The sequence below is a fragment of the Acinonyx jubatus genome, chromosome C2 (genome assembly GCF_027475565.1).
Source record: "Acinonyx jubatus isolate Ajub_Pintada_27869175 chromosome C2, VMU_Ajub_asm_v1.0, whole genome shotgun sequence".
Classification (NCBI taxonomy): Eukaryota; Metazoa; Chordata; class Mammalia; order Carnivora; family Felidae; genus Acinonyx; species Acinonyx jubatus.
In genome coordinates, this window is record NC_069384.1 from 92972966 (window position 1) to 92988375 (window position 15410).

Here is a 15410-nt window from a genome sequence, read left to right on the forward strand (position 1 = left end):
CGGTACATTTGTTAAAATTAACAAACTAATATTACCACATTATTATTAACTTAAAGTCCATACCTTACTCAGATTTCCTTAGTTTTCCCCTAACATCCTTTCTTTTCCGCCTTCTCTTGGGGATGATTGTTTCTCAGACTTTTCTGTGTTTTTGATGGCTTTGGCCGTTTGAAGGGGTACTGGTGTTTTGTAGAACGTCCCTCAGTCGTAACTTTTATGATGTTTTTCTCCTGATTAGACTGTCATCATAGCTTTTGAGAGGAAAACCACAGAGGTAAAATACCACTCTCATCGCATTGTATCAAGGACAAGAACAAATTGTCACTTAGATTTTTCTTTATTTTTTGCAGGAGTAAAGTTAAAATGTAGGTATTTCAGGTGTTTTTTGGAGTGGTGGAGGTCAAAAGGCACCTTTTTCCCCTATTGTATACTGACTTTGCACTCAGTACTTTAAATTATTGCTGAGATCAGCTATAGGGAAAGTTGTAGTCATTTGTTTTTTAAAAATTCTTTAGGATGTGGAATAACGTACAGGGGTTTAAGAATAACGTTTGGCTTTCCCATCTCTTTTTCTTTAAATTCTCCTTAAATAGAAACTTTGAAAATGCTACTCAGCATCTTCTTACCCTTCTTACTGCTGGAAGAATGGTAGACTTGTTACAGGAAGCCTCACGCCAATCTTGCATGTTTTCTGTTTTCTAAAACAAATTTCCTATGTATAGCATTTTTCTCTGCTGAAGAATAAAATTAAATAAATTGTATATAAACCTATATATCACCTTTTTTTAAAAGCATCTAAAGGCCTATCATATCCTAACATGCTTACGGACCTGGCTTAAAATAAAGGAAAAGCATCCTAAAAATATTTCATTCCCTTTACTTCTTTTACTGTTACAGATTTTCTTTTGTATTTCATTAGTCAATTTTGTTCTAAAATTCGGGGCTTTAACGTATTCTTGTTTCTGTGCCAGTTCACACATACAGAAATACTTTAGAGAGTGGTTTTAGTCATAGGCAAGTTCTCCTTTTTTAAAATCAAATTGGAGCAATTATATGTGGAGACCAGATGACCTGGCCATTTGGGCCAGGTATTGGTTAGTGTTTCAGGGGGAGTGGGTTACCCATGTGGCCCCAGTGCTCTGATGCCCCATTGAGGACTCAGTCTTCCTACAGAGAGTATGAGGCCCATCTCAGCATGGCTGACCCCATAAGTGGCCAAGTGAACTCAGGCCTATGAGTCAGTTCCCAGCAGGATCAAGCAATAGGCCCAGAGCTGGACCTTGACATCTGGCTAGAGACGCATGATGGGTTTACTGCTGCAATCAAATAAAGAGTAACAGTATTAATTTTGAACATGTTGAGAAGTCATTATTGTATTGCATGATAATTAAGCACAAGTTAAGCATAAAGGATAAGCACTTCACTTGATCAACTATAATTAGAATTATTTTAACATAGTGGGGCACCTGGGTGGCTCAGTTGGTCAAGTGTCCGATTCTCAATTCTTGGTTTCAACTCAGGTCATGATCTCACGGTTTTGTGCATTCGAATCCCACATCAGGCTCTGTGCTGACAGTGTGGAGCCTGCTTGGGTTTCTCTCTCTCTCTCCCTCTCTCTTTACCCCTCCCTCACTCACACTCTCTCAAAGTAAATAAATAAACTTAAAAAAAAATATTTTAACACAGCCAGATCAGACATTCAATTCTCATTCTTTCTAATCAAACTGGTGCCTATATTCATACTGTCTTTTGATTCCACCCAGGATTTTTTTTCTCCATTTATTTGTTTCTTCACTAAGTCATAGACTTACTGATTCATCTGATTACTTTTAGGTAGTAAAATTTTCCTTACACGGTGATTTCCTAGGGCCAAGGACCTAGAGAGGCTATGAAATTTGTCCATAACTAAAATGACCGTGTGTTCAATGAGCAGGAATGACCAGAAACAATGAATATAATTTCTCTTCTTCATCATAGCACACAGACCAAGCTGGGTGTGGGGCACGGATGGAGAGACACGGTTTTACATAAGGCCTAGGCTTCTTTAGCTTTGGAGTCTCTTCACCACAGCCCTCAGAGCTGATGTGCAAGGGAGGTGTCACTGCCCCAGGGCAGGGAGGATGGCCCTGAATTAACCTGTAGCCTCACCAGCTACCCTGAAGCCTCTTCTCCTTAGAGGTTAGGCTTGAGGACATAGTTTCTCAAAACAGAGGCTTGGTTTTCTTCAAAATGTAGATCCACCGCTTAATGCTGCCAAAATGAGTTTAGAATTACATTAGCAGAGGATGTTTAAGTGATGCTAATTCACTGAGCACACTCTTCTCAGCTCTGCAATGCCTCCTACAGCATTGACCGGTCCTCTTTGATCTTATCCAGCCCACTTTCCTACCTTTGCTGATTATATAACAAGAGGACAATCTTACTCGTGTGTGGGTGAGGTTACCTGGACTCAGTAGCCTGAGCACTTTCCCCTTCTCTTTAAAGTTTCTTTAGGTTTCACATTTTAAGGGGTCAGTGATACTTCCATTTATCTATCGTTTTACAAGCGAGTCATGAAAAAAATGGAAAATGGGTTTTCCCACGTGATGGCTCACATGACAGCCATCACGAAACATAAGGAAGAACGGCACTTGAGAAATAAGCCTTTAAGGATTCTAAAGATTGAAAGAAAAAGAATAAGCTCTCAAAAAATGTAGCCAACTTCAGGGTGCCTGGGTGGCTCAGTTGGTTAAGCGTCCAACTTCGGCTCAGGTCATGATCTCGCGGTTTGTGAATTTGAGCCCTGCATCGGGCTCTGTGCTGATAGCTCAGAGCCTGGAGCCTGCTTCAGATTCTGTGTCTCTCTCTTTCTCTGCCCTTCCCCCGTTCACTCTTTGTCTCTCTCATTCTCAAAAATAAACATTAAAAAAAAATGTAGCCAACTTTAGTCAATTTTAAATAGGAGGCCCAAAATAAATGAGAAATTTAAAAACTTATTCACATTAGTAAATGCCAGCTTTTTTTCACATTATTAAGATATTTGCAGATGTTTTGGTCAAAAGCTGCTTACCTGAAAAATGCATTTAAAAGAAAGATAGCTACAATAGGGTACGTTTTTAAAAAGACAGCCTCCTGAGTCTGCCTCTAAAGCCATTCGGTGAGCATAATTTACTTTTTCAGTCCTGCGAGATGTTTGAGGAACACAGATTCAGTGGCTGATTATTCTTCAGTTCCTGCAGGATCTCTCCTTTCATACAAGCAGGACATCTCTAAGTCAGCCTTCTTGACTAGCTCCACTAACCCATCCTTTTGAAGTTACAGACCAAAAATGACCTGATTTGTACAATTCGTCATTCTTAGGTAATTTAAGTGCATTTTCTACAACACGTGGGTGTTTATGCGTGAACTTAAATGGTCTATATTCACAATTAGAGACTGTGGTCATGCTGGAAAGAACCATGGTCCGATATTCATGATACCCCCGAGTTCTTGTTTTGTCTCTGCAACTGACTTAGTGTGACCCTGGGCAATTTATTTCCGGAAATTCCACTAGTGCTCTTGTCTGTTTCAGGCCCTGTCTCCAGAGCTGGGATAAATGAACTGTAGTCCTAGTCACTACCCTCGGGGGATTTACGGTCTAGTTCAGTGGTTCTCACACTCCACTGCGCATCAGAATCCCCTGGAGGGCTCATCAGAATGGAGTGCTGAGCCTCACCCTAGAGTTTCTGATTCAGTAGGTCTGGGCTGGGCAGAAAATTTGCATTTCTAACAAGTTCCCAGATGATGCTGATGCTGCTGGTTTGGGGACCATGATTTGAGAACCACTGACCTAATGGTTTAGCTGACACATCAGTAACCACAATTCAAAGATTAATGCTGTGAAATAAGTACAAGTAATGTGGACAACAGGGTGTGGAGAAGTGGATCAAAAGATGAATGAACTGGAGATCTAAGAAGACCTAATGGAAGCAAGAGAGGTCAAGCAGGATCTTGGCAAGTGGATAAAGCCTTGACAGGTAGGGCATTTGGGGAATGGCACCATCCCAGTCCTTTGATGCGAGGATGTGTGTGGGAGCTAGGGAGAGTCTAGCATCGGTGGGCTGAGTGTTGGTGTGGGGGAACAACAACCAGAAACAGATGGAATTGATTCTGAGAGAAATGAGAGAATGAGAGAATGAGAATGAGAGAGCTAGAAAGTTAAACTAAACATGTTTTTGGTTTTTGGATCTTGTCAGCAAGGGAACAGTATGATCAGAGAGCCATGCTAAAGAATGGCACCACCTCTGGCATTGTGATGAATGGCTTTGGAAGTGATAGTGGTTTCAGGTATTATTGGGGCAGCTCGATCTCCAAGCAGGAGTGGAGCTGAAGAAGAGCATGAAGGTGGGAAGGATACAGTGGTGGGATGGATCTATGCACAAGTCATAGATGTGGGAGTTGATTGGCTGCTGGGGATGAGGGAGGTGGAAAGGTCAAGAGAGACTGAGGATTCAAGTCTGAGTTGTTGCGGAAGAAGGAGTGTGGACAGATAGATCCCTCAGGGAAAATAGATTGGATAAGAAAACGAACAGGTGGAACCTTGGTTTCTTTAGGAGGGCGCTGGACCAGATGCCTTTTTAAAGGTCTCTTTTTGTTTGATTGTAATCAATGTTTTGGTTGCTTATTGTCTGAACATCACAGAATGTATTTGTGTGAAAAGCAAATGGTCTGTATGTAATAGGCACTAATTAATATATTTGCTAATTGGTTGATCCTGGATAATCACTGGCTCGAAAATATTTACATCTGTAAGTAGTCTTCTTTTTGAACTTATAGTTTTGCTTAAAGTTTTCTAAGTATGTCTTTCTCCTATTTTATATACTATGCATGTGGACATTTTCTTCTTGTAATTCTATGCATGTATTTAAATAACTATAGTAGATATTTTAAATCTTTTTGGCTTGTTCTCCTATTATAATACTCACAGCATATACTGGTATATTTGTGCACAAGCCTCTTTTTCCTCTGGATCATAAACTCCTTTTGAGTAAAGAACATGTCTGATTCATTTTTGTGTTTCTCACTGCACTCATCATGAGTGATTGTATAAAGGGGCCAGCAAATGTTTGAGGAACTGGACTGAATCACTGAGTAAAAGTCAATTACTATCTGTTTCTTTAGTGAGAGATAAAATGGCTCAGGCAATAAAAAGTAGTAGTTTAAAGGGAATGGAAACCCGTGTATTTTGGGAGGTTGAAAGAGGAAACGATTCAGTAGACTTTCAGGACTAGAACGTAGCTATTCATGGACACAGTAGGAACCAGAAGCAGAAGCCCATACAAACCAGGACAGCTTTCAGATCTGTCTTAAATTAGCCATTGAAAACCTTGGGCCAGACCTTTCTACTCTGGGTCTCACTTTCTTCATTTGTAAGGTTGTGGATATAGTAAACTACAGAATTTTATGCCTCTCTGCATGCCCCTAGAATTCTAAGCAGGGAACAGCATGAGCAAAGCATCAGAGATGGAAAAGAGTATGTGTATTCTTTGTGACCAGGGTGTGACATGCTAGGAAATGAAGCGGGCAAGGTAGCTGGAGGCCCCGTTTCAGAAGGGCATTACTGCTCAGATAAGGAGCCTGGGCTCTATCCTCTAGGAATGTCTGTATGAAACAGTTTAATTGGGAATGCTCTCTGGGAGCAGGAGTGAGGGACCAGGGAGAGTCATACCAGGAAGCAGGCATTATGGAGTTGGCTATTGCCAGGGGCAACTGATTGCTTGATTCCAGGGGATCGTCTCAGGAGAAGTCTTATGAAATGTATGTCAGCGCAGCTCACCTGGAGAAGGTGAAGGGAGAAGCTTTTATTGATTTCTTGTCTCCCGTTGATTAAAGGCAGCTCCACTTTTTCACTGGCTACCCCTAGCCTGACTGCTAGGTGGGTTCCCCCGGGCACCTCATGAGGCAGTATTGGAGAAGCCTGGGCTGGAGAGGCCCTGTCAGGTTGCACTTAAACGAAGCTGGCCAGATTCTTCATGGGACTGGCTGCCATCACAATGGCAGGAATACGAGGTGAGTTTGAGAGGATTTAAAGCAGAGCATAAAAGGCAGCCGACCTAGGGAGCTATCAAGGGATTTTAAACAAAGGAATCACCTAGTCAGATTTCTGCAGTGGTGTGCTGGTAAATGTTTAACAACCAGCTCTACAGAAAAATAAATGTGCATGTGTGTATACATACGTATGCATATATATCTGTTTTAAAATGTCTTCACATAAAGGTTGTGTAGCACACAATTTACAAATAAATAATAAAACATACAATTTTCTTGATCGTAAAGTCCGTTTAGCTAATTGAGTCTGACAGGTTTCTGTTGGGTTTATGCTGAACTCTTGTATTTATAGCCAACCTATGATTACAATTGATAAAAGAGGGTAGTTGATTTTTTCCTGTTACAGTATGGAGTAAGATCAAAATGAAACAATGAAGGCATATCCCAGACCTTCACTTGTTCATTATGCATCTTTGTGAATTGGATAGTATTAGAAGAATTATTTCCTTAACTTTTCATTTAATTCACAACATAGTTACTACAGGCACCACATATTAACATTTTCTCCATCAGTTTAAAAAAAATTGTTTTTAACATTTATTTATTTTTGAGAGACAGAGCGAGATAGAGCACGAGTCGGGGAGGGGCATAGAGAGGGAGGAACATAGAATCCAAGGCAGGCTCCAGGCTCTGAGCTGTCAGCACAGAGCCCAACGCGGGGCTCGAACTCATGGACCGTGAGCTCATAACCTGAGCCGAAATTGAACGCTTAACCGACTGAGCCACCCAGGTGCCCCACTCCACCAGTTTTTTAAGTCTAGACAATTGACAAAACAAAAATCAGACTATGATTTATAGGGTTTGTCAGTGTCCATGTGAAAACCCTCCCATTACAGCCAACTTCAAGTTGCTGTAGCACATTTCATGGTATTTTCACATGTGGGCAACATAGATCTAAATAACCTCAAGGTCATAGATCTTAGCGAAATGAATTAAAGTAGTCAAGAAGTGATGCATTTTAAGTACTTACTATCTTTGGGTTTAATATAATTTATTTCACTGTAAGTTTATATAGTTTAGTCTTTCATAAATGTTATATTTAGCAACTGATTCATAACATTTTTGAAAATTTACCAATGAGTTCTTAGGAGCCGGGATGAGCCAGCCTAGCACATGACTGGAGTTATAATTTTAGAAGATCACTTTGGTAGCGATCTGTAGAAATACTTTGAAAGGGGGTGTAGGGAAAAAGCATCTGAGTTATAGTAGGTATGAAAAGCAGAACACAGACGGGGAGAATGTCTTCAGACTACCGGCATGAGGATTCAAATGAAGTCAGGTTAATAGAGACAATGCAAATTTTACTGGTCTGTGTTCAAATGTGGATATGTAGGACCTTTATTAAGTCTCCTCCAGGTACTCTGGGAATGTTAGAGATATCTTACCTGTGCTTACAGAGCTTGTGTCCTTGGCTGTCTTTGGCTTTGGCTTCTTTGTTGATGACCATGGGCCAAAAGGATTTGAGGGTGAATCCCTACCCCTGCCATAGCTGTGGGTGCCTTCCTGGAGCCTGGGATCCATGCCAAGGAAGCCATGTGCCAGGGCTTATTTTCCTGTTTGCAATCTGGGGGAGTAGACACTAGAAAGATTTTGGAACCTGGTGTGTGCCTCACATGCCTTGCATAAATTTGTGTCAAGGAGCCTGAAGTTGCTGGGTGTGTTTTTCCGTGACTCACAGAGGCAAGGGGGAAGATAGCCTTCTGCATTTCTTCAAGCAGCTGCTGACTGCAGCCCCTTTTCCCTCTCCTGGTTTGGCCCCCAGAAGTCACAGCGGTCTCCCTGTCCAAAGGCCCCCTTCTCCCCTTGCAGATTAGCTGGTGCAGATGAAGGCCTGAAGGCCAGGAGCCCCCTGATCCATCCACACAGATGGATGAATTTCATTTTTGGGTCATCCAGCCCCCACTATTCTTAGTAGAAAAGTAAGGTAGAGTAGATGCAAGTGTGGTAATGGCCTTTGGGTGCACGGTGGTGCCAGTAACTGAGGTGTGGAATATGGAGGGCGGTGCATGTGTGGCCGGGCTGTGGGAAAGGGAAAGAGGATGCAGTTGAGGTGTGAGGCATATTTTAATTGTGCTCAGTTTTGAACTTGATAAACTAGGTGCCTCTGGAACAATAAGTTCAGTGGGTTGTGGACATTTGGGAGAAAGAGAGGAAAGAAATGGCGATATTGAGAGTAGTAAAGCGGGTGAATCCATGATGGAGACAAACACCTCTCCTGTGAGAATGGTGAATGGGAGACATTGACAGGTAGACTAGCCAGAGCTCAGAACCCCAAGGAACACCAGTGTTCAGGAATGGTGTCAGGGGTGAGGGGCCCCAGAACCAGACAGGGAGGAATGTCCAGGCAACTCTGAATGGAAGGAAATGGCACAAAGGACCTGAGGCACCACCGTTGTGGCTCATGCTGGGAACAGTTTGGCCCATTGTGTTCACACTTACAGTTTCCCAAGTTTATCTATTCAGACTTATGATTATGTTAACTCAGCTCCTTTCCTCCCTCTGAAAAAAAGGAGTCAGAGACTCTGCAGTATCATAAACGACCCAGGGTCAGGAAGACCTCTGACACTTTTGCACCACGTCAATACTTTGATCCGGCCTTTTATAGTCCGTGTGAGGAGCAAACAAACTTACTTTAAGCTAAAGGGAAATGTCAACTTTTTCCTGTTTGATGTTTCTTGCTGTGTTTTCCATATTAATCACTTCATTTTCCCTTTGGTCATGGGCCTGATATTTTTTTTTTTTCTCTCACATTTGTCATCTGCGTGGTATGTCAGGCAGTTTTTCACCCTGAGAGAGTGACATGGTAGAGCTCAAGCAGGCAAGGCAACCACCAAAAGTGTGTGCGACCCTTCGTGGTTATGTTCATGAACATCCCAAAAGCCCAGTGCTACTGAACGGAATTATAGGCTTTGAAATGACCGTGTGGTTTCCATTCAGCAAAGAATCTACTCCAGGCACGTTCAAGGGTTGTTGGTTTGGGAGACGTTCGATGACTCCAACATGAAAAGGCAGAGCCTATCTAAAGGGATAGTAGAGTGAATTTTCTACATCACAAATGTGTCGAATAAGTGGATTTGGATGTGACCACAGGCTCGCCATATGAAATTCTACTCTATGGGAATGAAAGTTAGTGGCTTCGTGAAGACATTTAGTGCAGACTGTGAAAACGTTCTCGTATTCTTTTGCCAGAGCATAGAAGCACGGAGAAATAAAGATGGACCTGTGCTGTAACTGTTTGTCCGCTCTAATCCTCTTAAACACTTAGGTGTCTCCATGCACATAGCGGTGGAATTAAATATAGCTATTCCTTCTAATGCACCAGCATGAATGTGTTCGTTTACTGCTCTGGGAAGAGGAAAACTGGAGAAAAAAGTCCTTGGATCAGTTAGGTATTGTGTTTAGCTACAAGTATCAGAGACCCACCCCAGATAGTGACTTTACGTGTCCTGTAAGAGCAGCCTGGAAGCAGGCAGTTGTGAGCTGGCCTGATGGTTGTGGGCACCCCCAGCTGGTGGCTCTCTCCAGCTCTCCAGTCTGCTGTCTCCAGGTTATGGCCCTTGTCCAAGATGGCTGCCGGAGCGCCAAACCTCATGTTTACAGAGCAGGCAGAGGGTGAAGAGGGGGAAGATGGGCCTGCTGTCTCATGCCTCAGAGTTCCAGGACTCCTTACTTGTATCTCATTGGCCAGAGCTGAGGCACACTGGCCTAGCTGTGGCATTGTGTTTAATTCACTCCATCTCTAAATTATTATAAAACTCATTTTTTAAAATTAATTCACCTCCAATCTTCTGTTCTCCCATTGCATGAGATTGGGAGAGAGCTTATGGAATAGTCAGATTCTTTAGTGACAGAGCTAGTGGGTTACATGGATTAAGGGATTTATTATAAGGAATTGGCTTACTCAGTTGTGGGGCTTGCTAAGCATGCTTAAAATCCATAGGTCTTGAAATTCAGGCAGTCAAGAAGAGTATATCATGACCAGGCTGGAACCCCAAGAGCAGGAGCTAATGCTTGGAGTCTCTGAATTCAGGAAGGGTTTAAGTCTTTTTTTTTTTTTTTTTTTTTTTAGAGCTTTCAGCTAATTACGTCAGTCCCACTCAGTATTTCCTTTGACTAAATTCAACTGATTACATACATCTGCAAAATCCCTTCACAGCAGCACTAAATTAGTAATTGACTGAATAACTGGGAAAAGGTGTGTGCTTGCTTTAAAAAGGCTGCTGCCTCACTTCTTTCCTCTAGCACTTGTGAGAGAATATCCGTGGCCACCAACTCATGCTGGAAACATACAAGAAAGGTAATTTGGGGGCATGTATTTAGGCTAGCCAAGTAGACACATCACAAAGTCATCGAGTGCCACGATTTAATTGTCACCTAGAGCGAGAGAGCTGGGGTGTTTCCTCATTTCTGATATTCTGGAAGAAGGTGGACTGATACCATCATTGTTAGCCAATGAGAGCCTGGTTTTGTGCATTTTAATTATTTTCCCTCTCTGTTTATTATAGATAGTTAAGACTTTATTTTTGATGTTTTCATTAAGCAAGTAAAGGGCTTTGAGGCTCATCAGCCACTATGAACTCATCAGAGTTAACAGAACTTAAAATTCGCTTTTAAAACTAATGGCAAGATGTCCAATTTTTTTTCATAGCACTAATTATTTTTCTCACCTGTACCTTTTTTGTCTTTTTGTAGATAGAGATATGAATGGTGCCTTTCATTCTTTATTCAAGCTAATAATAGCTTTTGTAACTATAGGAAAAATTAGCATTGCAGATTTGTTTTTACTGATCAGATTCAGATGCTCACTAATCTATTATTGGAAGAGTCCTCTATATTGTTTTGTAAAATAATGGTTCTATTGATATATGGTTGACATATGATAAAGTTCACCTTTTTAGAGTGATTTTTAGTATATTCACAAAGCTTTGTATTACCACTAATTCCAGAACTGCCATATTCTTTTGTACTAAATATAGATGTGAGTATCTTTAGACAGTGAAGAATTTGAAAAACTTAGTTCTGTTATCTGATTTAAATTCACTTGAAAAAAGAAATTGGTGACTTTTGGGAAGAGCAGAGTGACAAGTGTTTGGGCATAATTTTGTGGAAAGAATACACATAAAGTCTTCATTATGGGATTTTCTACCAAATTTAAGTATATTATTCCCTCAGATGTAATTCAGAATCAGGCCTTTCATTCATTTGTCCAGCAAATACTTATTGAACTTTACTCTGTGCCAAGCTAGTGTCCAATGAGACTTTCTCAGAAACCTTGTGGTCAGGTGGGTGGAGGGATTGGTAAAGTCCCTGCGAGCCCAGGAGGCACGAAATTGCCAGAGCTAGTATAACCCATGAGTGGAGATTTCATAACTGTGGATTTGCAGTAGGGAACGGACTACAGGTTTTGAGAACACATCTGAACATTCCATGAGGAACCCAGATCTTCTTGGGGGCTGGTTTAACAGCAGATGGGAACAAAATTACTAAGGTCATAGACCTTAGTGGACATAGATTCTGAGAAGGGCAGTGAATGTTGCTGCAGTTAATGAGATACGAATTGAAGGGTTCCCACTGCGATGTGGTTTATATCCTTCCTCTCTGCTTAAACATAACCTGTCAGAGAGGCCTTCCCTGGCCATCTTTCCAATGTAGGACCTTGTCCTGCTCCATCACTTGCTCTGCTGTTTCTTCTGAGCTCTATGCTGTATGTTTGCTATTGCAGCCTCCTTCCCCACTGCTGCCAACAATGACAGCCCCCTTGGAGCAGGTGCTGTGCTTTGTTTGCTGTGCTGTCTCCAGTATAACGTCTAGTACCATGTCTGGCACATAGTGCTGATAAAGAATTGTTGCATGCATGAATGACCGATCTAAAAAAAAAGTGTGTGACTTAAGAACCTCCCAAAGGTCCCACCTCCTACGTCCATTTATCTTTGGTGGTTATAAGTTCAACATCTGAGTTCTGGGGGGGACACAAAAAATCAGACCATAGCAAGACCTTTCTTAATGTGGCAGTCACGTGGCTTTATACACACATCCTCTCTACTTTGCTCTTTCTCTGCTCTGTGCCAAGATTCTCAGGGCCAGACCATGCCATGTACTCTCTAGCCTTAGGGCTCTTTGAATAAGATGCCCTTCCTCCCTTGTCCACTTACAGATAAAAATATCCCATGCTTTCCTGGAGTCTTCCCTGACCACCCATTTTTCCTGCATGCTGGATCACTTCTGCCCCCCTCTGTTGTTCACACAGCCCTTTCATGCACAGCTTTGTGGGTGCACAGCATACTTTTGTTGTTGGGCCACATAGGCAGCGTCCTTCATGAGTTTGCCAGCTTTTTGAGGACAGTGTCTGTCTTACTCATTTTTGAATCCCCAGTGCCTAGCAGAGTGCATAACAGAGAGCAGGTATTCAGTAGATACTGGATGGAAGAAATAAAATTCAAATAAGCAGTCTTACTAATGGATGCAAACCAACCTCTATAAATGGCCACAGAGAATTTAAGTGCAGACAGAACCTTGGACTTGGCAGTAGAAGTATATAAATAGAACTCTAGGAAGTGGGAGCGTCCTCGGGGGTGATGTGTTTTTGTGTATGTGGAGAACCACAGATCAGCAAATGTGTCAAAGCTATTTTTGTCTAGGACTGAACTGAGTTTCATCCTCATTTTGATGGTACTTTCCCAGGTCAGTGTTCAGGAGACATGAAAGGTTTTTTTAGAACCATTCAAAGAATGTGTAATCAAAGTTTGTTGTTTTGTTCTGTTTGTTGCTATGTTTTTGTCTGCCGGCTTTTGTTCTTATTTGGGAAGTTAGAAAAGCAGAGGCAAGCTGTTTAGTTTCTTGACTGAATGGATTCAGCTGTATGAGTGATCAGAGCCTCCTGTGCATTAAGGGAAAGTTCATCCATGCCGCCTCCCTGGTGTTGTCAGCCTGTGGGCCTGACCTGGTTTCTCAGCAGTTGGTAAACTGATAATCCTGTTTATGTCTATCAACCATCGGCATCCTTCTTTTAGTCCTCACCCAGAGAAAACGCAGGCGCACTCACAAACACAAAGGTTCCTTTTGTTCTTCAGGCTGGTAGTTATAATAATTAAAAAAATTGTTTTCTCTTTTTTTAGTCCAAATTTGTTCTTGTATTATCTGAATTTCATTTGCTAATGAAATAAAAGGTATTCCTTTTCCCAAATGAGAATTCAGGCCCAATGAATTTGCTGCCTCATAGGAAGAGTCTGCCCTCACCCTGTATCAGCCTGTGCGGTTTATACTAGAAACACCGCTACCCCCTCCCTGAAATACACACTGTACCGTGAACGTCAACCACCACATCCATGAAGACCCTACCATGAACATTGAAAAGGGAAAAATATCCTTAATTTTTTTTTTTCTGGGCATGTTGACATCAGATACATTATAGTATGCAAATAGACTTTAGGTTCCTTTCCTGGTGCTTATTAAATTCATCCCCTTCTCACTTAGGTTAATATTATGGTTGTGAGATTTTTCTTGGTTGCTGCATTTTGTCCTCAGTTCTTACAGTGTGAGAGAAGCATCAGCCACTTGGGGGCACCCAGGTATTTATTTAATGGAAAAAAAAAACCCAGCAGGAATTGCCAACAGAAAGTCATTTGATCTTAAGAAAAAAGGGTAAAAATACTCAGTGCAGATAGGCCATTTCAACATATCTAATTTGGAAAGTCAGTCTGTGTTGAACACAGATGACCACATTCTAAAGAAGGAAATTCACCAGACAGCCTAGTTTACTGTATACAGAATCCGTAAAACCCTAGCCAGGTGCCTGTTAGTAGGTACTTCTGCACAGACCTGCAGCCTTGGGCATCTCAGAGAGAGACTAGCAGTGGAAAAGCAGAATGAGCTGTGAGAATTCAACTGTGAGCTTCCCCGGGGCCAAGACCACATTTTCTTACTCTCTGTGGTGTACTGGGGATGTGCATTCCATGACTGTTCAATGAAGGGCTAGATGGATGCCTTGGGTGAATGTATAAGGAACAAAGAATGGATGGACAGAGAATGGAAGATTTAAGGCAATGATGACTTATTAATAAAGGGTTTAATTAGCAGGAGACCTAACCACAAGGCAATGCATGTATTGTAAGATATATTTGCCTGGCTAGAATATTTGCATGGGAGACCAGAATTGGTAGAGAAATTCCCATGTTACCTATTCCAGTTGAAATTTTGTCAGGTTGAGCTTTGTATTATATATGTGATATAGATATAGATATATATACCTATATCATATATATGTGATATCAGATATATATATATATTAGATATATATATAATATATGCATTTGAGTATGTAATCAAAATCACAGAAGCTCAAACAACACTAATGTTTAAATTATAATTTTTATGGTACCATCCAACATAAATTTATGATTATAATGTTGTTTTGAGGCATAAGAGATTCTGAAATGCCTTTTGAATTCTTAAATAATAATTAATTATGTTAAGCATTTTTAGTGTTCTTACTTCTTTGCTCTATTCTAATTCCTTGAGAATTCAAGGCCCAAGTAACGGCTTCTGTGGCTCAGTTGCTTTATAAATCCCCGACCCAGTAATGGAGGGTCGGTCTGACCAGCTGTTTGAGATTGGCTCCAGCCTGGTTCTCGCTTCCTGAATCTTTTCTTTAGCTCTGCAGCTTCCAAAATGCACTATCATTAATTCAGCCAGGGGTGAATGAACCCTGCATATCTGCTGGAAATCAAACTCACTGGGACTGATGAAGACCAGGATACTATTTTATTTATTTAAGAAATTATTATTTCTGTGTAGTTGGGATCGTTTATTGGTAGCTAGAATATTCTTATATTAGGAACACGTGCCCTGAAGCCACATTAAGGTCACAAGGGTCCTTGGAGAGGGCAGGGCAAAGAGAGCTTGATGGCCTTAATCCTGAAGCACCATTTCCATGTTGGAAGTTCAATCCCAGAAGCATTTGAGTGTCTGTTGCATGTAAAGGAAAGGGAGCCGCTGTTGAACCCTTTCTATGCAGCAAGCATTGTGCTTGGTGCTTTTCCACATTTGATTTTAGCATGCTTGTGGCACTTAAATCACTGTGGAATGTGTAGGGCTGAAGGAAGCAGCCTCTGTCCTCAAGGACATTCTAGACCTGTGTTGTCTAGTTTGATAAGGATATGTGTGGCTATCAAGCACTGGAAATGTGGCCAATCCAAGCTGAGGTGTGTTCTAACTGTAAAATGTACACTGGGTTTCTAAGATTGAGCACAAAAGAAATGTAAAGTATGTCCTTAATAATTTTTGTATGGATCATATGTTGAAATTACATAGTATATTGGATATAAATTAGGTTAATAAAATGTCAT

The 15410-nt window shown here is 41.3% G+C and overlaps 1 protein-coding gene across 2 annotated transcripts in view; it reads left to right on the plus strand.

Annotated features, from left to right (window-relative positions):
* PLD1 (phospholipase D1) overlaps positions 1-15410 on the plus strand; it is a 204939-nt gene that overhangs the window by 10625 nt on the left and 178904 nt on the right. Inside the window, exon 1 of one of the 2 annotated variants that reach the window (XM_027061439.2) lies at positions 3377-3995. The exons of the other annotated variant lie outside the window; for it this stretch is intronic. The gene's annotated coding sequence lies outside the window, so the exon portion shown is untranslated. Of the gene's footprint in view, positions 1-3376; positions 3996-15410 lie in introns of those variants that run through there. 2 annotated transcript variants of the gene reach the window in all.